The sequence below is a fragment of the Sinohyriopsis cumingii genome, chromosome 11, assembly GCF_028554795.1.
Source record: "Sinohyriopsis cumingii isolate HCF-2022 chromosome 11, ASM2855479v2, whole genome shotgun sequence".
In the NCBI taxonomy this organism is placed as follows: Eukaryota; Metazoa; Mollusca; class Bivalvia; order Unionida; family Unionidae; genus Sinohyriopsis; species Sinohyriopsis cumingii.
The window spans coordinates 108,015,583-108,041,094 of record NC_142971.1 but is presented as its reverse complement, the minus strand read 5'-3'; the positions used below and the strand labels follow the sequence as shown (position 1 = coordinate 108,041,094).

At 35.9% G+C, this 25,512-nt stretch overlaps 1 protein-coding gene and 1 long non-coding RNA gene across 9 annotated transcripts in view; one reads left to right on the top strand and one right to left on the bottom strand.

Annotated features, from left to right (window-relative positions):
• The window catches only part of LOC149789251 (uncharacterized), a 44,963-nt gene extending 40,661 nt beyond the window's left edge, over positions 1–4,302 (top strand). For 5 of the 7 annotated variants that reach the window (XR_016424336.1, XR_016424339.1, XR_016424340.1 and 2 more), the window contains exon 3: positions 984–4,302. This is a non-coding gene — a long non-coding RNA (uncharacterized LOC149789251). The remainder of the gene's footprint in view (positions 1–983) is intronic. The other 2 variants (XR_016424337.1, XR_016424335.1) reach the window with 2 other exon arrangements.
• Positions 1–25,512, bottom strand: part of LOC149789250 (mRNA-decapping enzyme 1A-like) — a 228,845-nt gene that overhangs the window by 152,882 nt on the left and 50,451 nt on the right. The gene's annotated exons all lie outside the window — the stretch shown is intronic.

The following is a 25,512-nucleotide window of genomic DNA, read 5'->3' as shown; positions in this document are numbered from 1 at the left end:
CACCTCCTGACCGTACAAATGCCAGTGTATGTGAAGGGTTGTGTGTCTTAGTTACTTAGCTGGTGCAATCAGACAAGTACAAGAAATTGTATTATGGAGGAAACTCTTTGTCTATGAATGCATTTGGCAGATACAATGCTTACAAAATTGATAGTTCTCCCCATCCCAACTTATCAAAAGAACTGTGTTACAGTGTCTGATACAGGTTGTCATTTATTACACCTATATGTTTCTGATTAACAAATATACTAGCTTATAAGTCAAGTAAAACTCCAAAAATCAAAGATCCTTCTCTGACATTGCAAAATGCACCTGCAAATCAGGGTATATGTTGTTCTGTGGTACTGATTACTCCCAATTAACTGCACAGACCCAAATCTGCCAGCACATTATGCAATGACAGATCTGGGCCGGTTCCGTTTCAGTAAGTAAATATGGTAATTCTGTGTCATCACACAGTCATTGCAATCCATCATGAATGAACTTCCTTACATGGATCATGTCATATACTTGTGTGATGTGATTAGTCTCTGCCTAATTGCAATGGCTTCATAATATCAGGGTACAATAGCATTGGTTGAAAGAGGTGTCATTGTAATTGGTTTTTCACTTTTGACAATTTCATTACACATGGTAGAATCCAAGAGTGCCTTGAGGGACTAAAGCTCTCCTGGCTGAGAAAGAATTTCCTACATTCAATTTCCAATACAAGAATGTTTCTTCTGTCCTTTAATTATTTTTACTGCTAAGTACTGAAACCATCTGTGATATTCTTGAGGAACTCCAAAAGACCAAACTTGGTAATGCTTTCTTACAGGTTAAGCTTAACAGGTCCAAGAGGCAATTTAATAAAGGCAGGATAATATTTTCTGTCATGGCTTTTGCTCTTGCCACTATCATTTTCCTTTTTGTTTTGTCACAAGAACCTTGATCTCTGATCTTCTGATAATGTTGTTAAGCTGAAACCATTTTATTTGTTTTAGGTGTGGGAGCCATGGTAGCTCAGATGGCAGAACATCAGACTCATCACCAAAGGGTAGCTGGTTCAAGACTCCTCAAGCCAGACTGGGTTGGCTGATTTAGTGTGTCAATGGAAAAAAGTACACAGCTCCAATTTTCTCTTCATGATAATAAAGCCACTGATGTTGTACAAGTGCAGTTAAAAACAATGAACACACACACATACACACACATATATATAGGTCACTGTGGTCTAAAAAGTCAATAGGCTTTTTCTTTCCCCAACAGCAAGCTATCAACAAAGTTCAGTTCAATATGTGATGTAGAAGTAATGTTACTGAGTGAAAACCATTTTATTTTTCTCATAGTCTCCTTTGACTCAGAAATTGATGGGAGTTATTCCTTACCCAAAGTGCAAGCAATTCACAAAGTTTGGTAACTATAAAAATTGGGTGGAAACCATTTTACTCTTTGAATCACAGCAACCTTGACATCTGAGATTTTTTCAACAATACGCGGTTCTTTCTTTACTCCATGTTCTAGGCATCCAGAAAGGTTTGGTAACTGTCGATGGTGGGCATCTCAAACTATTGTACTTAGCAAAATTGCTAACAGACAGATAGCTTGATCAACAACACCATAACATAAAAAATAAATTAGGTGAATACAAATGCATAAACTTGTTTCAGATGATGTCAAGGTATACCCACAAGCCAAGTTTGTTTAACTATTTAACTAAATATTTTGCCAGGGGGAAAATCTCAAAGTGATATAAGTGTCATCATTCAAGACATTTATTTGTAAGATATATACATAAACAGGATTTGATCAAAATCCATTAATGCTTTTTTTGTTGACATACTCACAAGCCAGTAAAGCTAAAAAACCAAATCAAGACATTTTACCTCAAATCAACATCAGAATGTTATCAACTTTGTCATTGGAATACAACTAAATGCAAAGTCTGGTCAAATTCCCTTGCACGTATACCACTCCTTCGTAAAAACATGGGTATGTTGGTGGTCAGATTTGTGCCATTTTCATTGAATCATTCTCAATTTCATATTGCAAAATGTATTTTTGTGAAAATCCTTTGCCCATAGCACCATTCATGCAAGAGGACTAGTGATAAATCAAAGATGGCCACTAATGGTGCCATCTGGAGGTCAGAAGAGATGCATGTTCATTCAGAGAACAAGCTATATATTGCTATAATGGTGTTCTAGTGACTTTGTGTTCTTAACACATTAACCCCTAGCGACAAGTTTAAGTGGCAGGAGGCAGTAGCCTACTGCTGAGCTCTGTAGCGTCAAGGTCATGTATGATACACTAAAGTTGGTGGTGTTATAGAAAGGCAGACAGATGTAACTCTACAAATGATAAAAAATATTCTGCTATTTCTAGTACTACAAAATACATAGGGAAAAACCCTAATTTTGTGGACATGATTTTTTTCTACCCAAAATTCGCCCGTGGTCGAAATCCGATTTTGTGTCCAGATTTTAGATTTTTTGGTCTCACATCTAAGGCAAAGTGGTAGATGAACTTTTGCAAAAAGTAGGATAAGATGGGCATTTGGAATAAAGAGTGGTCTCGATAGGAAAATGAGTCCATTAAGAAAAAGAAAAAAAATCGAAAAAAAGAAAGAAATCCAACTTTTACCCTTCTGCTTATGTGCAAGCCAAATAGCCAGTGAAAAATGATGTTTCTAACACAACTAGGCATTATGTTATTGGAAGATCACCTGGAAGTTGGTGTTTTTGGATGTATTTAGAAATAGCTTTCAAAATATGTTTCCTACTCAAATTTCAGACGAAAACAAGAAAAACCTCCAGTGGTTAATGTGTTAAGGCATTCTATGCTGGGGAAGTAGGTACATAAACATTTTCAGCATGTAGTTATTTTGGAGGTTTGATCAGTATCACTATAAGAGTAATGAAAATAATTTAAAAAAATTAAAGAAAAATGTCGGAACATTGATCTGTTTAAGAGAAGTAGCTGATACAAGTTTTCCCCAAATTCTGGAAGGTCATATTGGCATCATTTTCATTGGGGACTAGATACATATAGTGACAAGTGTTTCAGTGAAAAGCAATGTTGATATGACCATCACTTAAAGAGAAGTAGTGATAACAAGTTTCAAAATGGCTACCATGGGTTAACACAATCTTTATTTAGGACCAACTGTATACCATAATTTTGCAGTTGAAACACCATGTCTAATTACTATCTGCTCAGGAAAAGTACCATATATTTACTTGCTTATAAGTCAAATCCAACTGCAAACTGCACAGATCCATATCTGCTACTGCATAATGCACCACCAGATCTGGGTCTGTGCAGTTTGTTATGAGTCAGTGTGTCCTCTAGGGGTACAAGACGGAGAGTCAAAACTCTCCATGGTATCAAAACTGAGGGTCAGACTGAGTAAAAAAAAAACAACTTTGGTATCAGAACTGGGGGTCAAATGAAAAATATGGAGGTCTCTGAAGCACAAATGAGGGTAAAGGGAAAGACTGGGAGTACATGTAGTAAGTAGAACAAACAACACAGACCCTGAGCTGCACGGGCATTATGCTATGGCAGATCAGGATGTTTGTTATTTGCAGTCTGATTTGATTTGATCTGACTTATAAGTGAGTATAAACAGCAGCTGTGAAAAGGTTTTCAATATGACAACAATGGTGGCCATATTAATGGTCTGAACAACACCATTTTCATTTAAAATTATGCAACACACAGTCTTTTCACCATGACTATCAATTCTCAAGAAGCTGTCATAACAAGAGTTTCAAAAAGACCACCACGGCAACGAAAATGAAGGTCTGATTAGCATCATTTAGTACCAACTAAACCTTATATAAATTTTTCTGAGTGGGGCACCATTTTTATCTAGAACTAACTTTATATCATTAGAAATCTTTTAGTGAAGCCCTTTTGTTGATATGACCAGTAATTGTTGAGAGCACTGACTGGCAATACTGGATATAAGATCAGCATTATTTTCATTAAGGACTAGCTAGACGCTATAATAAAAAGTCTTCAAATGAAAACCCTATGTTTGTATGACTTCAGAGTAGCAACAAGAAGATTTTAAAGATGGCTGCCATGGTGGCTACATTTGTTATTGCATCAGCACAGTTTTCATTTTGTAAGAACAAAAGATTATAAAATCTTCTATGAAAATCCACCCTCAATACAAGTTTCCATCTAGGAGGTGTAGTGATAACAAGATTTTCAAGGTGGCAACTGTGGCAGCCATACTTGGTCTCAGATTGACACATTTTTTTTTTTAAGAATAACTGGATACCATTAAGTCTTCCAGTCAAAACTGCAGATGGATGATGGACAACAGACCATGCCAGTAGAGCTAAAAATTAGATGAATAAAGTTTAAAGGGATTTAATTTATCTTCATTATAACAACATATCATATTGTAAAATCATGTTGAAACTCCACCCCCTTTTGCAACATAATATTCAAAATGACTGACATCAAGGTCACCCAACTTTTCTGTTGCAAGGTCTTTCTCTTTAAGTTTTCAGCTAAGATTGAGAATATTCAATCAAAAAGTTTAAAGATTTGCTGTGAAAGAAACGTAATTATGCAATAAATGAAAACTCACACCTCTCTAATATCACTTAAGAAATTAACAGTCACAAATATATTCAATAAATATGGTCTTTCACAGGAAGCTTTCATGCAGATTGGCAAGTACTTTGGTTGAACCATTTCTGCAAATTTCTGTACACAAGACAAGCATTCTGAACAAAGGACATGGAAAATAGATTCAACAAAGGTCAAGGTCATTTAAACAAAAACATTTTGTGGGTACCCTTAACAGGTACCTTCGCTAGCCAAGGTTCCAATGTGATAAACCTATCTACACCTTAGCGTATCGAGCAGATAGTTATGTGCTTTGGGTCTGTGAATTGCATTGGATGTGACAGCAAGCCACTGCATCCAATCAAAATTAATCTGTTCAAGTTTGAACACTGTTCCTTTATGATCAAGAAAAGAGGAGCACACAACTTAAGTGGACTTATAAATAAGCAGTTTTCCAGTGTCGGTCTATGTTTGCACAAATAACCGTTCAGTCAAATCTACCTGTAATGGCATCCTAATAGGATTAGGGATAGAATGGTCCATAGACATACTTTCGATGTTAAGTTTCCAAAGTATCCTTTTTCGGTCAACTGCCCCCACTATATTTGGCCGATGTACAAGGCACCATATTACTGGTTAGTTGGCATTACATACCAAGGGAACCAACTCATGAAATCCAACAGATGTTGCTAGGACAAAGCACCAATATATATGTTCTGCATGCCAAGGTGTAGATAGGATTTTCATATCGGAACCTTGGCTAGCGAAGATGCTTTAACAGGAAGCTTAATATTTTGGTCATTGCCTGTGGTATTTCATAAAACACAGATACATTTTTGCCATTTTTATACATTTTCTATGGGAATTGTTTGATTTACTCTACGGTACCTACACCCCATTGGACCACCATTCCCAGGATAAATGTGGATGATGCTGTGACAGAGCAAAATGCCCATGGTTTACTAGTAGCCTATCTGATGAGTTGTCCTGTGACACAGCAAAATGCCCATAGTTTACTACTACCCTGATCTGATGATGAGTTGTCCTGTGACACAGCAAAAAAACAACAACATAGTTTACTACTACTAGCCTGACCTGATGATGAGTTGTCCTGTGACAAAGCAAAATGCCCATAGTTAACTACTATTAGCCTGATCTGATGATCAGTTGTCCTGTGACACAGCAAAAAAGCCCATAGTTTGCTACTATCCTGATCTGATGATGAGTTGTCCTGTGACACAGCAAAATGCCCATAGTTTGCTACTACTAGCCTGATCTGATGATGAGTTGTCCTGTGACACAGCAAAATGCCCATAGTTTGCTACTACTACCCTGATCTGATGATGAGTTGTCCTGTGTCACAGCAAAAAAACAACATAGTTTACTACTACTAGCCTGACCTGATGATGCGTTGTCCTGTGACAAAGCAAAATGCCCATAGTTAACTACTATTAGCCTGATCTGATGATCAGTTGTCCTGTGACACAGCAAAAAAGCCCATAGTTTGCTACTATCCGGATCTGATGATGAGTTGTCCTGTGACACAGCAAAATGCCCATAGTTTGCTACTACTAGCCTGATCTGATGATGAGTTGCCCTGTGACACAGCAAAATGCCCATAGTTTACTACTACTAGCCTGATCTGATAATGAGTGGTCCTGCTGCACTGTTCATGAGAAGGATTCCATAACCTGAACATATTAACTGGTAATGCAACCTACCTATATGCAAATTATATGGAAACAAGTGCAAGAGAAAATACCTAGGATGAAGGAGCAACATCAAAGTAAATCCCCCACCTGTGTAAAACTGTTGCTTCGGCCCAACTGTATACCCACCTCATTGTACCTATTACAACAAAACATGCATATGCACACACACACACACACACACACACCTTATTTGCCTATTGGTTGATCTGAATGGAATGTAGTACAAAGAGAAGATCATTGTTCATTATTGAATCTCTCTTTTCCTATTGACTTTACCACAGCACAAGTGCTGATTCTACTGTGGCAACAGCAGCAAAAGCAGGCCTAATAATACCAGAGAGAGTTCCACACATAGATCAAAGAGTCCATACACCTCACTAGCTGTTTGTCCCATCTGCAGCAGTGCCTGGTATACTGTAGCATAAACCAGCTTCCTAACCACTTAGGATATCTTCTCAGTATAAAGTAGCATGAAGTGTTCATGCACTGATATTGGGCTGTGGATATAGTTGTGACTTTATTTAATTGAATCCCCATATTACCTGGTTGGGATATACTTACCTGGATTATTTTACTTTTTGAGCTTTCTTTTCATTTGGATGTATAGCCATGGAGTTGTAAAAGCATTACATTATTTTTAAAAAGTTGGATTAATAACACACCATGCTGAGGTAAGTGATTAGCACATTTTTGTAATCTATTTTTGTGCATTCAAAAAGGTTATGATGATATATTGATCTACATACCTATAAATACTGCACAATGCTGTATGTCATTTTTCAATAGAAAAAGCAGGTTTGTGCAAATTATTAATAATGGATCAATACTTGGCAAAAACAGATTTTTTTAATAGAGAATTTATCCTGATATATTGGTTGCTGTAAGTCAAAATGATCCAGTAAATTAAAGAGATTTCCAGATGATGTACTCCACATTGGTGGTATTCAAATTTGTGTAGACAAGGTCATTAGTACATGAACACCACTTGGTGACCTAAAAATCTACCGGAAGAAGAGTAAAAACAGTATTTAGTGACCATGATACATAAAGGTAATTAGCTTAAAATGGAATAACGCCAGGGAATGGTACTGAGCTCTGGCCAGCGATTCCGCTTCTTCCCCCTCAAAGACATTTTTTAAATATCCCTCACCTGAATTTTTCACCAAGTTGTAAGCAGGCATTGTCGGTACAAACACTATCATCAGAACTTGAATTCTTAGGCAGAGTTTCATTATTACAGCTGTGGTAAAGTTCAGGATGTCATCAGATTTGGTGAATACTTTTAAAACATTTTTGCTATTTTACATTCTGTTTGCAATTCTCATCTTGGATAAAATTCCAGTATTATCAATGTGAAGCCTAGTTTGAGGAGAAATTTTGGGAAACTGGGACTTGCTCATAGCCCTGGTGATTCTATGAAGATTTAAAACAAATGTACTTATTAAATTTAATTTGTCTACTGCACATAAAGTGGTGTTTGCTTTATCTTTCTAAGAGTTTTGTCAAAAATGTTTTTAAATATTGATTTTTTTTATATCATGGCAAACAAAATCTTATTAGGTGATTGATACATATCAAAATGCAACTCAAATTAAAGTTTTCTCTTTAAAATGGTTTGTGCGCAATCTTGCTAACAAGCTTATCTTGATAGACCAAAAGACAAAACAGGGCCAAATCAAGATGTCCCCCTGGCCAAGGAGGCAATAAACAATGTTAAAGTTATGAATTTCATATTGTCATATTAATCTTCAGGGGAAAAAATTTCCCTGCTGCTTTATTGCTTGCCAGAAAACAATAAGAAATATTTCTGAGAGCCATATAAAACCTTTGGGAGTTGGATCACCTTTTGAATCTTACATATATTGGGATTCTTGTCTAAGAGTCATGAAAGAAATGTGTGGAATAGGGTATAAGTAATTTGTTATCAGTATAAAGCTTCAATACAAGTATCTCCAGCAGCCCAAGCACAAGATCTCAGTGGCATTATATACTGTTCTTCATTTAGAAAAGTGGTCTCTTATAAAATCAGTAAGCATTACAATTCTGTTAACACCTGTCCTGGAGATAGCTGGCTCACTTCCAAGATAATCTGATAATGCAGGTGCTACTTCAATAATAGATACAACTATTAGGGAAAACTAATTTAGTCTGGCAGCAGTTTGCACTCTGGTAGTTGCATTGTACCCATTTTTACCAAACAAACCATTCAAAATTTTCACATGTCCATATGTGTGATTCTGTTGGCAATAAGACAAAAATACCATTTGAAAGGCCATCTACTGCATTTTAAAGCCAACATATGCAGTTTTTGAAAATTAAAAGACTTTTTTTTAAGTTTGGGCAATAAATGTTTTCTTATGAAATGCATCTGCACATTACAGAAACCGGTCAGAATCAGTCTATTGGGGAAAAGAACTGTTCAACTAGTGTTAACAACAGTGCAATGATGAATACGGAATAATCCAATTAAGAATCATTACTTAACCACTTACATGTGTACACAAACAGTTGAAAAGCTGATTACCTTACAGTTGTAATTTAGAGAGATGAGGGCCAAAGGCAGGATCTTTATTTTGGTTTTATAAGTAATCAAGGTATCATAGCCAGTCTTTGATGGCTTGCAAGTCTTTGATTAAAAATTGTTTGACCTCTGGCAGACAAGGACTAAAACAGATACAGACCCCCCCCCCCATCCCAATTATTTTGGTAGAAACACTTGCATAAGAATTTTAACATTTTGTCTTATTTAACTGATAGTGTGTTCTTCAAGATGTTTTGAGAGGAATATTTAAGGGAAGCCCTTATCTTTTATTTGTCAAACTGCAGAAATGTGGCTCTCTCCAAAACTTAAAACACCATCAAGCAAAAGATATTACAAGTTCAAGAGTATTTGGAAATCAGAATTCAGAGTTTAAGTTGGTGCAGGCAAGCAGCAAAGGTCCAGAATTTGCATTGTGTATTTCAAGCAAAGTGGAATCTTGTGACAGTATACAAAGAAATGATATCACAAGATATATGCAAACACCACTATATAAGAAAAATCTGGACAACAAAACTACTGACAGCCTGGTAAATATGAAACTAAATATGCCTGCAGATTTTATACGACTCTTTGCAGTGAACTTTAAGAAATACAAATTTTCCTTTTTTATTAATTGCCAATATCCTGAATCAAATTACTTATACTTCTGACACTGCCATCTGAATCTGATTATATTTTATTCTAATATTAAGAGAATATGTATACATATTATGCAAACAATGAACTTGTTTATTTGTCACTCCCCTTCAAATGCATAAAATTTATGTCAGCAAGAAATTATACTGATTTAGAAGTTAATCAACTGGCAAAAACTTTTATATATCTTTTTAAAACAAAACTGAAATTTGAAAAACTCCATTAGAGCAGTTAATGATGAGGGGATGAAAGTAATGGCTTTGTGAACTTTATGTTAGCAAATGTTGCAATAAAACTTCATGATCTCATACCAGTCTTACTGTAGCAGCTGATCTAAATAAAGACAAACAATTTGTGTTTTTCATTGTGTAAAGTTTGAAGATCGCTGTATGTGTGATTTGGATTTTTAACGCAGCTTTAAAAAAAATTCAGTCATATCACTACAATGTCTGCAGTGTGACAATTTATAGTGATGTCAGGCACTGGGGCATCATGCTGCAGACATGTAGCATGATGTTCCACCCTTTCACATTATCCTGACACCAGGCCGACCAGTCCTAACACTAACCTCTTAATGCTAAATGAGGCAGCTGTTAGTACCATTTTTGTAAGTCTTTTGAATGACTCAGCCGAGGATCGAACCCATGACCTCCTGCATCTGAGGCAGACACTCTAACCGATAGGCCACTTACACGGTGAAGATGGCTGTAACTTGAAGATACAGTACAAGTCCAATTATATCAATATTCTAGTTAATTATTTATTTCATACACATTAATTGCATGAAAGAATTTAAACTTACGTGTGCAAAATTTTAATTAAGGCAAGGTTTATTCCAGGACTGTGGGATTCACAATAATTTGTAAACGAGAGTCCTTCAAAGGGACAGCTGCTCTTTTGGTCAAAAAGAATATCCTGGAATACAAAGACAATTTCCTTCCTTTTAACAGCGGAGTCTTGAAAATATCTCTGATATTCCAAGGCAATAACATGATTTTCAGATTAGCTGCTGTACACCTCAAACTGGCATCATTTTCATTTAGTGAAACTCCCATGCAGATATTATCAATCATTCAGGAATATTAGTAACAAGATTTTCAAAAATAGCCATTTTGGTGGCCATACTGGATGTCTGAGCAGCACAATTTTTGTTTACTACCAACAAGACATCGTTAGAAGTCATTCATTTAATAGAATGAACCCTAAGATTTTCAAGATGACCTCTGGGGCAGTTATGCTGACCAGGAGATCAGCTTGATATTTTCATTTAGGGCCAATGAGACATCATATCGAGTCTTCTGGCAAAATTCTTATGTCAATATCACTTTCCATTCAAGTAATGATAATAAGATTTTCAAGATGGCTGCTTTGGTGACCATATTGAACATCAAACTGGCACCAGATTCATTTATGACCAACTAGACATAAGAAGAAGAATTTTAGTGAAAACCCCATGCTGATCCAGATGAAGTAGCAGTAACAAGATTTTCAACATGGCTACTATCATGGCCATATTGGATGTTTGAGCGGCACCATTTTATTTAGGTCCAACTAGATCTTGGGATGAATGTTTGTGTGAAGTTTCATGGCAATCCTCCAAGTAGTTTAGGAGGAGTAGCAATAACAAGCTTTGTGCTAAATGACCCAAGGGGGACAAACAATGGACCATCCCATAAGCTCTTCTGGTTCATGATTGACCAAAAAGCACACACCTTTTTTTTGTTCTAGAATAGATTATGTTGAAGGTTGCAATAAACATAGTTCTCTCTTTTGAATACATGGACATATGGAGATTTATCTTATCTGACCAGTGTAATAATTTATAAAATAAGTGCTTACACTCATTAGTTCAAACAAAAGTACTGATTTTAAAATTTAGGTGCTTCAATACCTTTTTCATTTTTTGATGCATGTCAGCACACATCTGAATTAGATATGGATGGAGACTGTAATAAAATTGTCTCTTGACACAAATAAGTCTAATTTTTTGCTTTTCTCTTGTAAATGTTGTAAATAAATGGTTCAAACGTATTCCACCTCATTTCTGCTTAATTAAGAGTCCTTTTCTTTGGGTACAGACATGGCCCCTTTTAATGTAACTTATTAACCTACTTCTCAAGTGTTACACTTCACAGCCTATGTAACCTATTAACCTACTTCTCAAGTGTTACACTTCACAGCCTATGTAACCTATTAACCTACTTCTCAAGTGTTACACTTCACAGCCTATGTAACCTATTAACCTACTTCTCAAGTGTTACACTTCACAGCCTATGTAACTTATTAACCTACTTCTCAAGTGTTACACTTCACAGCCTATGTAACCTATTAACCTACTTCTCAAGTGTTACACTTCACAGCCTATGTAACCTATTAACCTACTTCTCAAGTGTGTTACACTTCACAACCTAACTGAGTTCATTTCCAATCAAGGTGATGCATGTAACACCTGCCTCTGGCCAACATAACAGCATATACATCTGATAAAACAGAAGCTTCAGCTGTTATCCTAGCACTATAGCCCAGGTTTGACACGAAGGACTGTTTGCTTACACCTGTTACTGCGTGTATGAAAATGAAATATAATATAGTGTAACTATGATAAATCAGGATAATAGTATAAAAGAATTAAGCAGAAATGACATATCATGCCTGCTCTGCCACAGCAGGAGGCCTAGGTGGTCCTGATACCACTCACTGGAATTACATAACTTTACAGTTAATCATTTCTCTAAGCAAGCTTACATGTGTGTTGTGTTGTTAGAATATACCCTATGTAAGCTATTTCCCAAACTTTACATGATGTTGAGTTTATCTATTCAGCTCAAAATCAGATCAGAACTTTGGTGTCCAGAGTAGTAGCAAGGTGTCTGTTACATGCAAGATGGTCTCACAAACTGATCTTGTTCATTAATGAAATAGTATATAATCTTGATGTTATAAACAAATGTTCAAATTTTTTGATCAAAATCAGATCACTAATATGGCTTTCATAGTGGTAACAAACTCAAGTAATCAGATATGATGATTACGTTATTAATATACATATACATTAATTTTGCTCATTATTGAACTGATCCAAGATCCTGATGACACTGACCTCCTGTCTGATCAAAACTGAATGAGAAGTATGGATCCAGAGTCTGGGCAACAAAATGATTTCAGATCACTTAATTAGTGGTGTGTGGATCTCATTACAGAATTAATCTGAGATCTTAATGACATAAGCATATATCCAGGTCTGACTAAACTCAGATACATGGCCTCTTTCAGATTAACATTAGCAGGCATGAATCTTGCTCATCACTGAACTCATCCAAGACCGTGATGAAATTAGCCTATGCTCTAAGTTTGATCATTTCAGGTTAGAAATATGGCCATTCATTCATTACTGACCTTGTTTGAGATTTTGTGTGTGTGTGTGATTTAGATTTTTAATGTAGCTTTAACAATTTTTCAGTCATATCACTACAATGTCTGCAGTGTGACAGTTTATAGTGATGCCTAGCACTGGAGCATCATGCCGCAGACATGTAGCATGATGTCTCCCACCCAGTCACATTATCATGACACCAGGTCGACCAGTCCCAACACTAAACCTCTTAATGCTGAGTGGCAAGCGAGGCAGCTGTTAGTAGCATTTTTGTAAGTCTTTGGTATGACTTGGCCGGGGTTCATTTGTGTATATAAACCAATATTCAAAGTTTGATTGAAATCAACTCTGAAATATTGAAAGTAATTGCTGAAGGGTGGACAGCACATGATGCACAATGGACACAGTGCCATCGTCAACTTCACTTTTTGCATTATGGTCACCATGACCTACTTTTGCTTGAGGTGAACAGAATTCTCCAAGAACAAGATGAACCAAGGTAATGTTTTATGACAAAAACAGTGACAGAGACATGAAGTTAAATGCAAAATTGTAGGCCCCTGTGGTCTATTTCTGCACATGGTGAGTAGCACCCATCTAAGATACACTCATCAAGTTTTATGACTGTTTTCAGAGAATCTGAGCTAAATGCAAGAACTTAATGCTGGCACCTACACCAGTAACAACATCTACAATGTTGGATGTGTAATTTCAATGTCTTGCCTGTGCCTGAAGATAAACAATATAATCTGAATAAAAGCTTACATGAATGTAAGAGTGTATAGAAAATAAATACCCATGTGCTTTCTAGTCACAAAAATAAGAGTTTCTTGAAGAGACTGATACTCTACAGGAATCCAAAATAAGACTTTGCTCTTTTTAACTGCTGATTGTTAAAAGCATTCTTCTATTCTTGAGCGTTACCAAAATTTTCAAACTGGCTGCAGTGGTGGCCATATTGGATGTAAGATCTGCACCATTTTCATTTGTGGTCAAGTAGATATGATAAGAATTCTTTTTATGAAAACCACATTTCAATATGACCATCCATTCAAGAGAAGTAGCAACTGCAAGACTTGAAGCTCACTATCATGGCAGCTCTACACTGGCTGTAAGACCAGCACCATTTTTATATATGACCAACTAGAAATCGTAAGAAGTCTTTTGGTGAAAACTGCATGTTGATATGGCTTTCCACTTTGGAGTAGCAAGATCAAGATTGTCAAAATGACTGGGATGGTGGTCATGATGGATTTGGATTCGCAACATTTTCAAGGTGCCACAGTAACGCAGTTTGTACAGTATTGGATTCATAATCCAACGGTCACAGGTCAACTAAAAATGAGTTATTTATCAGTATGGAGAATCCCTTAGCATCCTTTCAATCAAATGGTCACAGAATCAATTTATCTAGCATGCCTTAAAAAAAAAGGTTTGTTCAAATCTGTAAGGCATAGATTATTTAGTATGTCCATCTTCTGTAGCTAAGGATGCTGACCCATATCATTCCATATTGATGTGGAAAAGAGTGGATTGATGACCTTGGCTACAGATGCTATTCTCCCATGTTAGTGCCTTGTTCAACACTGCAAATCATTAGCATGGAAACCAGGGATTTGTATCAGGGCCCTGAAAGCCATGTCCAGACTCCCTTCTGATATCCATTTAAATGAGGACCCCAGTAACTGTTTCACACCTGAGGTCAAAGGACCATCAAAGGATAAGAAAGGAACCCTTTCACTGGGATTATTCACCCGATGCTTAATTTCCTAAGGAAAAAGTTGAAACTAGGTATTGGGATTAACTGGAAATTAAAATTGCAAAAACACTTTAATTTGTATTAAGATAAATCCCATCAATATGTGTTGGAATATGTTATACATTTTTGCTTAAAAATAAATTTACAAAATCAAATCAAATTGTATCAAAAATTATCTACAAATATTTGGTACTTCTTTTGATAATGATAAAAAGGATATGTGAACAAGTATATGTATGCAGATAAAAAAATAACATTACTAGTTTCATTGTCTATAGAAAATATGTTTAAATCCCTTATTATAGACACACAAAAACAAGTTAAGTAGTGAAAATGTAAATTCTATTTATCAACTGATTCAATTTCAAAACAATTTAGCAAACAAATTCAAAATAAATTACATAGTACATTTTCATATTTGTTTTACAACAGTAAAGATACTTGTATAATCTTTGAAAATGTATAAGTAAAGATGCATTATGTTTTACTGATCAAGGCAAGGTAATGCGAAAGGTGTCCCAATGGCACAACAGAGATATTTGCATAGGCAGGAAAAGACTGGTATATCTGTGTGTAAATTTAGGCTTAGGAAATTATGATAAATATATCTTGTTTAGTGTGTGTGTGTGATTTGGATTTTTTAACGTAGCTTTAACAATTTTTCAGTCATATTGCTATGATGTCTGCAGTGTGGCAGTTTATAGTGATGTCTAGCACTGGGGCATCATGCCATAGACATGTAGCATGATGTCCCACCCAGTCACATTATCTTGACACCAGGTTGACCAGTCCTAACACTAATCTCTTAATGCTGAGCGTCAAGCGAGGCAGCTGTTATTAGCATTTTTGTAAGTCTTTGGTATGACTCGGCTGGGGATCGAACCCACGACCTCCCTCATCTGAGGTGGACGCTCTAACCACTAAGCCACCGAAGCAGTCTTTATTTAGTTTAGTCTGGACCCAAACCAAGTACATGTATATCAAACTAATCAAGTTTCTGGTTAAATACAACAAAGTATAATAGTTCAGAGTTTCCTTGGTAGCTACAAGCAAAGGTCGGATTAAAAAAATGTCAGATAGGATGTACTTGGTTTTTGGTGGTGTTTGGTATTAGCACAACAACACAAGTATGTTATTTAGCGAAGAATCAGTTGGAATGAAAATGATTTGACCAGACCACATAACATTTATTAACGTGGGCTGATTGATCAGATTAACAAACACCTTTTGGCAAATCTAATCCCTGAACCATCATAGCTCCTTGCACTTTTGGTTATAATGTTTTACAGGACTGCACACTTGAAGATAATTTACTTTGATTATAGCTTTACAAAAGAACCTTGGCACACAAAGGGTTATGGAAAATGGACTTTCTGGGAACTGTCAGAATTATAGATCCGAAAATGTAAATTTTAATACTGACATCCCCATGGGGACACCCTGGAGACTGGTGTTGCAGATTCCTTGAATATTAAATAATTCTGCCTATGCCAATAAAAAGGGACATTGATTCACAATAATCATCAAATATTCATTCATATGGGAGGTTTTTGTGCAGAAAGGTAACTACTGTGTAATCTAAACTTTACTACTATGGAGGTTTAGTGAAAAATAATTGTGCAGAAAATCTAATATTAGTTACGTGAAGTCTAACAGTAATTTTTTTGAAGGTCATTCCTAGCTGAAAAACAGGCTAAAGAAATTAGACTGGGTTAGCTTGGCCCGACACCGCGGGGGGGGGGGGGTAGGCATCTGCCACAAGTCTGATACGTTTGTGCAATTGCAAAATGGTATACATTACTCTTCTACTCCTTTCTACATAGTGTGAATTCAAAAGTTGAAAACCATGAAACCTAAGAAATAAAATTCATGGTCATAATTAATAATAGATGTTCAGCATGCACCATGATATGGCATGAGGTTAAACATATATTAGACGAATTCCATAAAAATAATTTAATCTGATTGCATTTACAAAATGTCAGAAGTTTTGCAGATTTAGTTGCATGTAGTTGGGGGAGATTATTTCCTCTCTGAATTGGTAACTGGACTTGGTGATAAAAATAGAACATGATTACAGTATGATACCTAAAAATAGAACATGATTACAGTATGATACCTTAGTCATCTTCTGACAACTGAAATAAGGTCCTTTCTTGATTTGGATGGGGACTAAAAGGACATCAAAGTTGGCAGAGACATGGGAACTGGGAAGTAGGTAAGAATTACATGATATAATTAGTTCACCCTTCCCAATAACTTCATATTAACAGTATGACATTACAACTGCATTGCTGAATAGGAGGATGATTTGGTACCTGCTGAGCTGGTACAAGTGGGCTCAATGCATAAATGTCCTCACTATGGTGCGATAATGATAATGATAATGATAAAAGGTAAAGTGATGAGATCGTGGAATAAGATCCCCAGAATGTGGCTTTCATTACAGCATCTCAAGAAGAATGATTCAAAAATGGCAGACTGGTCAATTTCCCAAATGCAGTGGTCAAAACTCAGTGCCTGTTCTGAAGACAGGTACCTGGTGCCTGGAGCTGTGTCCAGAGACAAAAAATGCAAGATAATTGCCAATAACCATACTCAGTAATCAGCACCAGAAGCCCAGTAATGGACACTCATTGACTGCCACTCAACTTGAGACAACCCATGGCACTCAGTACCCAGTGACCCCACGTGACCACTCTTTGATGACTGTCATTGGACACATTACTTAGAGACAGTTGCCAGATAAATAATGATCCATACCAGGTGGCTGGTGTCAGTGTCACCTGATATATCCCTTTATGCCCAGTGCCCAGTGAAAGAAATCCAATGCCTGGTGACTGGTCAGATGATATAGACCTTATTGGGCAGTCTGTTCATTTAACTCGACTCTGGCAAAGTTAAGTGTCTGTGTGATTTGGATTTTTAACGTAGCTTTATCATTTTTTCAGTCATATTGCTATAGTGTCTGCAGTGTGGCAGTTTAGTGATGTCTAGCACTGGGGAATCAAGCTAAAGACACGTATCATCATGTCACACTCTTATGTTACGTGTTTAGGCTTGAATAAACAGTAACACAAGAAAGAATAAAAATAACAAGCTTTGAAAAATGTAACAAATTATTTATTTCCCTAAAAACAAACTGTAAAAATCCCAACAGTTTTAAGAATCAAATCCAAAACTAATCCAAGAATAATCCACGAATATAATTTTAGAAGTCCTAATATTTAAATGTTCTAATGAATTCGAGTCCCAGCAAAGACTCCAAGATGGAAGGTTATGACGTATGCTGTATCCTGTACTGTGTTGAAGTCTACAGTTCCTTGTAGAAACACAAGAAATAATCTGATGTTTGAGTTAACTGAATTTCTTTGTTCAAGAAATATGCATTAGCAATCAAAATATTTCCAGAGAAAAAAGAATTTATTCTGAAATTAAAAAATAAAAAGATTTTAAAACTAACAAACAATTAAATCAAATATACATGTTACACACAACCGGTCACATTATCCTGACACCAGGCTGACCAGTCTTAACACTAACCTCTTAATCCTGAGCAAGCAAGGCAGCTGTCAGTACGAATTTTATAAGTCTTTGGCATGACTTGGCTGGGATTCAAACCCACAACCTCCTGCATCTGAGGTGGACGTTCTAACCACAAGGCCACTGGAGCAGTCATACCATAGTTCTTGTAAAATGACTAAGGTATCTGACTCAAATAATGTTCTGTCTTTTTTTTTTTAAATCTAGACCCTGAATTACTAATGAAGCAAAAACCTCCGTGGATTAGCAGCACAAAAAGAAATAGTAACACAATAATAGCATATAAAGAATTACTAAATTAAGTTTTATGCTTTATGAGTTAAAAATGAAGCAGGACCATACACAAATCTGAGGATACTGGGAGAAACTTAAGTGACTCAGTGGCAAAAAAAGGTGTGCAACCCGTCCTCCCCAATCTGGTCTATTAATTTTGCACAAATGTCTGAACTGCATTAACATTGAAAATAAATGCTGAAGTAACATGTAATATACTAATTACCCACTAATTATTAATTATTATATTAATTATTTACTGGACTCTGTTAAAATTTCTTCTCAGGCATAGATTAATTTTCTAACATGAGCTGTAAATGTTTGCTTTCTTCTATGTACAATAAAAAATTAGTCCTTTAAAATAAAATTAAATTATGAAAAGTAATTTATTGTTATGCTTTTTTCAACAACTTCATTATTAAAAATAAAAGGCAATTATTATTTTTTGCATTGTTTATTACCTGATGAAGATTAAATTAAAATCTAATTTTAGAACCGTATATGCATATACCCATACTTTCTAAGCAGTGATGGGGAATTTTTCCAACATATGTGTAATTGCAATGAGGAGGGTGGTGGGGGTCAGAGGTTACTGCACATGGCTCAAATAAGTGAAATTCTGTTAGGAAAAAGAGTCCCTTGAAAGGACAGATATTCTCCTGGGAGAAAAGAATACAACCATTTTCAAGTGTTGAAACCATCTCATCTTCAGTGATAAAAATCTTTTCAAATTAGCTTCTGTGGTTGACATAATGGATGTCAGATTGGACCATTTTCATCTAGGACAAAGTAGACGTCATTAGGCCTCTTTTGGTCAAAACCCTGTCATAATAATCATTCATTTGGGTGGGGGGCAATAACAACAAGATTTTGCTGTCATGGCAACCATATTGTATGTATGACTGGCACCATTTTCATTTAGGACAAAGCAGGTATCATAAGAAGTACATTAGTGAAAACTCCATGTTGATATACCAACCATACAATATATTCAAGATAGCCACAATGGTGGCTATAGTGTGGGTCAGTCATTTTGATTTAGGACCAAGCAGATATCATAAGGACTCTTCTGATGAAAACCACATGTCAAAATGATTTTCCCTTTAAAACGAAGTAGCTAAAACAAAATTTTCAACATGGTGGACATCAGATCGGTGCCATTTTAATTTAAGATTAAAAAACCCATTATAAGTCTTTTACTGAAAACCCAATGATGATATGACTATTTATTCAGAAGCTGTAATGTTAACAAAATTTTCAAGATGGCCACTGTGGCAGCCATATAATACTCCATCAGAACCAATCAGTACCAAGGGGACAGCATAAGAAGTCTTTTGGCTAAAAACCCCATTTCAATATGACTTTCCATTTAGGAGGGGTAGTGATAACAATATTTTCTTGATGGCTGCTGTGGTAGCCATATTAGACATTAGGTCAGCACCATTTTTAATTAGAACCATAAAAAGTCATTAAATGAAAACCTCATGTTGATATGACCATCCATTCAGAAGGAGTAGTGATGACAATATTTTCAAGATGTCTGCTGTATGGTGGCCATACTGGATGTCAGATTGGTATCATGCTCATTTAAGACTACATGGACATCATAAAAAGTCTATTGGTGAAAACCCCCATATCAAAATACATTTCTGCTCAAGAGGAGTGGCCATAATGAACTTTATATTGGCACATTTTTTTTTACTGTGGAACCTCCAGACATCATAAGAAGTATTTTACTGAAAAGTCCCATGCTGATATGACCATCCATTCAGAAAAGTCAATATTTTCAAGATGGCATCTCTGGCAGCCATGTAGGATGTGCAAGCAGAACCATTTCACCTAGGTCGAACTAGACCAAGAGATAAATGTGAATGTAAAGTTTCAAGGCAATACTCCAAGTAGTTCAGCAATTTCAACTCGTGTTCTAAACCATACACAGTTACTTCCCCTGCAACTTTAGTGGTTTCTGCTTTCAACAGCAGCTGCTGTATATATTCTAATGGAGAAGACCTATTATCTGCATGAATCTTCCTTGCTGAAAGCATTAACAAGTTTTGGTTGCTTTCTCAAATCTGAATAATCATTCAAAGGAGACTGTATTTAATTAGTAGTGGATAATAATTTGCCCTCAATCCAACCCCACCATTTGTCAAAATTGGAAACTGTTAATTCACGTTTTGCAAATCATGATTATATCGGCATATTTGACAGCTTAAAACCATGTATTTTGACAGAACCGCATGACTTGGCAGGTACATATAAAAATCAGATAAATTGGAAATTGTTCAATGCAGCCTTCTTTTAACTTTTGAAATGTTAGAGCCCACCCACCACACAATTTCTTCTTTATTTTTGTTTGTGAATTCCATAATAATTTAAAAAAAATGAAATCTTAAATACAATAATGTGAAGGCCGTAAATATAAACATACTGGTAGCTAGAGAAATTTACTAGTCCTGCTGAATCTTCACTAGTACTTCCCACAAAACAATGTCAGATACATACTGAGATTTTACTAGCCATATGACTACCGAAATTAGGAAAATTACTAGTTCAGCAGGACATTTTGTACAAGCCTAGGGCTAGCTGGCTGTTGCCAATTTTATCCCCTAATGTGACGAAGACCATAGTAAATGTTGTGCATACATTTCCTTTGTGTCTGTGTGTTTTGGAATTTTTTTCTGTAGCTTTAACAATTTTTCAGTTATATTGCTACTATGTCTGCATTCTGAGAGTTTATAGTGATGTCTACCACTGGGGCATCGTGCCATAGACATGTAGCATATGTCCCACCCAGTCACATTATCCTGATATAGGGCCAACCAGTCCTAACACTAAACTCTTAATGCTGAGCGCCAAGTAATGCAGCTGCGAGTACCAATTTTGTATGACCTCCCACATCTGAGGCAGATGTTCTAACCTAAATTTCCTTTGTAAAATGTATGATCTGAAAACATATCTCTGAACCAAATGCAAGACACTAAATGAAGGTCCAGAGAAACTACCATTAACCTTGTAATGGATACTCCTAATTTTCTGCATCATCAGTCAAAATTGGTTCCTTGTTTTCCAGACCTGTACCTGAAGAGTCTTGTTTGTAAAGTTCATGATTTCTAGGCCTTTCAGAATCATAGCTATACACTTCAAAGACTGAAAGCTTTCATGATGAAATTTTTTATGTACCTGCACATTAATGGTTTTTACAACAGCTTGTTAAGACTATGATTATCTAAACAAGTATCAAGCATTTTGCCTGATGTTAGTAAATTATCACAAGAACATTTTTAATTTAACCTTTCAGGATATACCTGGACTTTTGACTAATGCTAAAGAACATTTCCTAGTGTGAAGGAATGTCAGTTAATATGTACTTAGCCTTCCAATTTTCTCAAATTGCTTAACAGTATGCAACAGGAAGCATTTTACTCTCTCTTTCAAGAATTTACCAGGATGCCATTTATTATCTCATTAATCTTAATTGTTGCCTGGTGCAACTCAGGAGTCAGCACTTAATTGGTGAAACTGTGTCTCAGATTGTTCAAAAGTCAATATTCTTTCCCTAATTTTATTTAACTGGTACCCTGAACCCAAATACAACCATTTTCGCGGAAACTTCCATCACTGTCCCTTAGCCTCCAAGGGAAATAGGCGTTTGCCATGTATAATTTCATGATAATTTCCTTCTTGCAAAGGAGGGAGTAATTTATCTGATTTCTCAAGAGAACTCCTGTGGAAAACTGGATCAATCATAAGTGCATGTACATTCTTCTGTGTCATCTACTGGTTGGATTGGGGGTCACTGAAGATAAGGGGGAGAGGTATTCCTTGCCATGCATACTAAAGATGCTTGTTTCATGTTGCTGTTGATGAAGATGATGGATAACCTTTTGCAACATTCATGGTGTCACTGTAGATCTTATTAACCATAATTATCTACCAAGTCTTTACACAACTCATTTCTACAAGTTGGTTTTTCATCATGTGATCAGATATCGTTTGTCGTCTCCCTTATGAAGACTGCCTCATTCAATTCGGTCTTTACTGGCATATTCATCACAACTATTTTTAATGGAAAATTCATGTGCCTATTACTTAATCTTTATCACTGAAATAACATTTTTTAAAGAAAAGACCTTTCATGGTAACTGCAAGACATTATAAATATGGAACAGAGTTGGCGCTGCAAAAAACCAAAAAGATCCTAAAAGTGAGACTCAGTGAAGGATAAATAAGTTTTCGCCTAGATCAACTTAAAAATACCCAAATGAAAAAACACAGTCCAATAGTAACCATCTGAAAATCAGAACGTATGAATGAATCTAAAAAGTAATTTTTATAGGTCATTGGTTGTCACACCTGCACCCTTAATCTCAGGTGTAAAATAGTACTTGATCTCTAACAAAAAGGCAACAAAGTATGTTACACTAGGTACACTGATGAACAACATAAATATACAAAAGTACTTGCATCATATGCATTATAACTTACACAACAAGTTAAATAACTTCACTCTTTTAGGGGCTTCACACTGAATTAAGAGTATCAGATGAGTTTCATGGATGTAATATAAAATGCCATATGTACTTAAGAGGAGTCCAACTGCAAACTGCAAAGACCCAGATCTACTTCCGCATAATGATCTGGCATATCTGGATCTGTGCATTTTGTTCAGAGAAATCAGCAGAACAAACAACATAGACCCTGATCTGCAGCTGCATTATGATATGGCAGATCAGGTTGTTGTTTGCAGTATGACTCGACTTAATGAGTACATGTATGCAGATTGTTATTTGCAGCTTGTCTCAACCTATAAATGAGTACATGTATATACGGTACACACATAGGCAATATTTTGTATATCACATTGCAAAATATGCTGATGCCTTGTTTTAATAAACTGCTAAAAATGATCTAATGCATTATAAATTGTGTGACATTATGAAACCAATACTGAAAACTTGTGTAATTTTGTGGATATCAATTGTCCAAGTTTTGTGAACAAATATGTAGGCTGAATATGGGGGACTATAGGTACATGTACTATTATTGGTATGTAATCAGAACAAATTTTCTACAGTGACTGTGCTAAATATATATGTTATCAGCTTTATTGACTCCAGTTCCTTGCATGCCAGCTGTGGTAACCTAACTTGCTATATATATATATATATATATATATATTCTCTTTTTTTCTTGGTCTTCTCTAGGATAAAAAAAAGGCATGTAACAGAGTGGCTGCTAGCTCAAAGAAATCATGTCTTACCAAGCTTTCTCCAGTGTCTGTTGTACTCTCAATTACCGAGATTAAATGCACACTTACAAACCTTATGCTGCATTTCTGTAAGCTAAACATACTATGCTTTAATAATACCCACAAAATTCTTGAGAGTGTCATAAGTTCAGCAGCAGCTGTTTACAAAATTTTATTTGATTTCTGCTACTATTCTTCATTCTAATTAAATATACACTCCAACATTCCACAGATTTTTTTCATGGCACCAAAACTAAATTACTGAACAATCTTCTGGGTCAATATTTCTTTAAATTAACATGTACAAGTTAACTGATTCACCCACAAAAATTCAAAGACATACAGGAACATTATTGGCATTTGTACCAGGACATGTGTCTCCAGACCCAAACCATTATTGTATTATTAATAAGACACATTTTTTCATTAGTGTCAACATTTTTTCAAAATTTTGAAACATGTCCATAAAGTCTGATTGCAGTTTTAATTTGATTGCAAATAAAGTATGAAATAAGTCATTCTGTTCGTTTCTGTTTTTGTTTTTAAAGCTGGGTTTTCCCCGAACTTTAAAATAATACTGACCATAGAGTGCAAGTGAAATACATTATGGAGATACATGTACTTGGTACATAAAAAGTTTACAAGCTGTGGTGGCTCAGGTTATTAGTGTGCCAGACTCAGAACTGAAAAGGTGATGATTTAAATTCTGCTACCAGAACAGCCTGGGACAGTTACCATGGTTACCTTGGACAGGGCATTCCACTCCAACTGCCTTAGTACTAATTAACATATCTGTGTTGCTGTGTTATAAAATACCAAAATCAAACCAATGATTTTGTTGTTGTTGTTGTTGTAGGGTTTAACGCCATTTTTCAGCACACGATAGGCTATACATGGCGGCCAGTATTAATGGTGAAGGAAGAACCTGGGAAAACCCCAGAAAGAACCACCGATCCTCGAGAAGTTACTGGCAAGCTTTCTCACATACCCACATTGGCCGAATCCGAGACTCGAACCTACACAGACAGGTGAGATGCACTGATCCTTAATGGAGAACGCTTTAGACCACTCAGCCACTCAGGGCCCCTCCAATAATTTTGAAGCAAATAAATATTTTTGTTGAAAAGTATAATCTTGTTATGATATTGTGAATTTTTTGGACTGTCACCATGATATGTGCTGCGACAGAGTGAACATGCATGTTTGAGGAATCAAGTTCAAATCCCATCAGAATATTTGTTTTCTGTATTTATGTCTCACACTACATCTTTTTATTATGAACAATTACTGTTATTTTGGAATGCTGTTTTTGCTATATGAACAAAATAGGAAATATTGCAATGGCCATTTTGTCTCAAACATGCAACAAGGTGTGAAGCTTCATCACCATGATTTCTAACCCATGCAAGGGGCCCCGAGTGGCCGAGTGGTCTTATAGCACTCTCTGTTATGGATCACTGCCATCTCACCTCTTTGTGGGTTCGAGTCTAGGATTCAGCTAACGTGGGTATGTGAGAAAGCTCGCCAGTAGCTTCTCGTGGGTCGGTGGTTCTTCCTCCACCATTAATACTGGCCGCCATGCATAACCTATCGTGTGCTGAAATATGGTGTTAAACCCCACAACAACAACAACAACAATAGCCCATGCAAGCCTGGTTTAATGTACTCTGCCACATTATGTATTAGGGTAGCACATGACCAGTCGTATGATAAATCCTCATTAAATCTAACTTTTTTTTCTACAAAGCATGGGTTACATAAAATTAGTGCTGATAATTATTATAATAACCTGATTAGCATTTTCTACCATTCTTGGATGAAGTCATATAACACACAAATGCAATATCTTATTATATA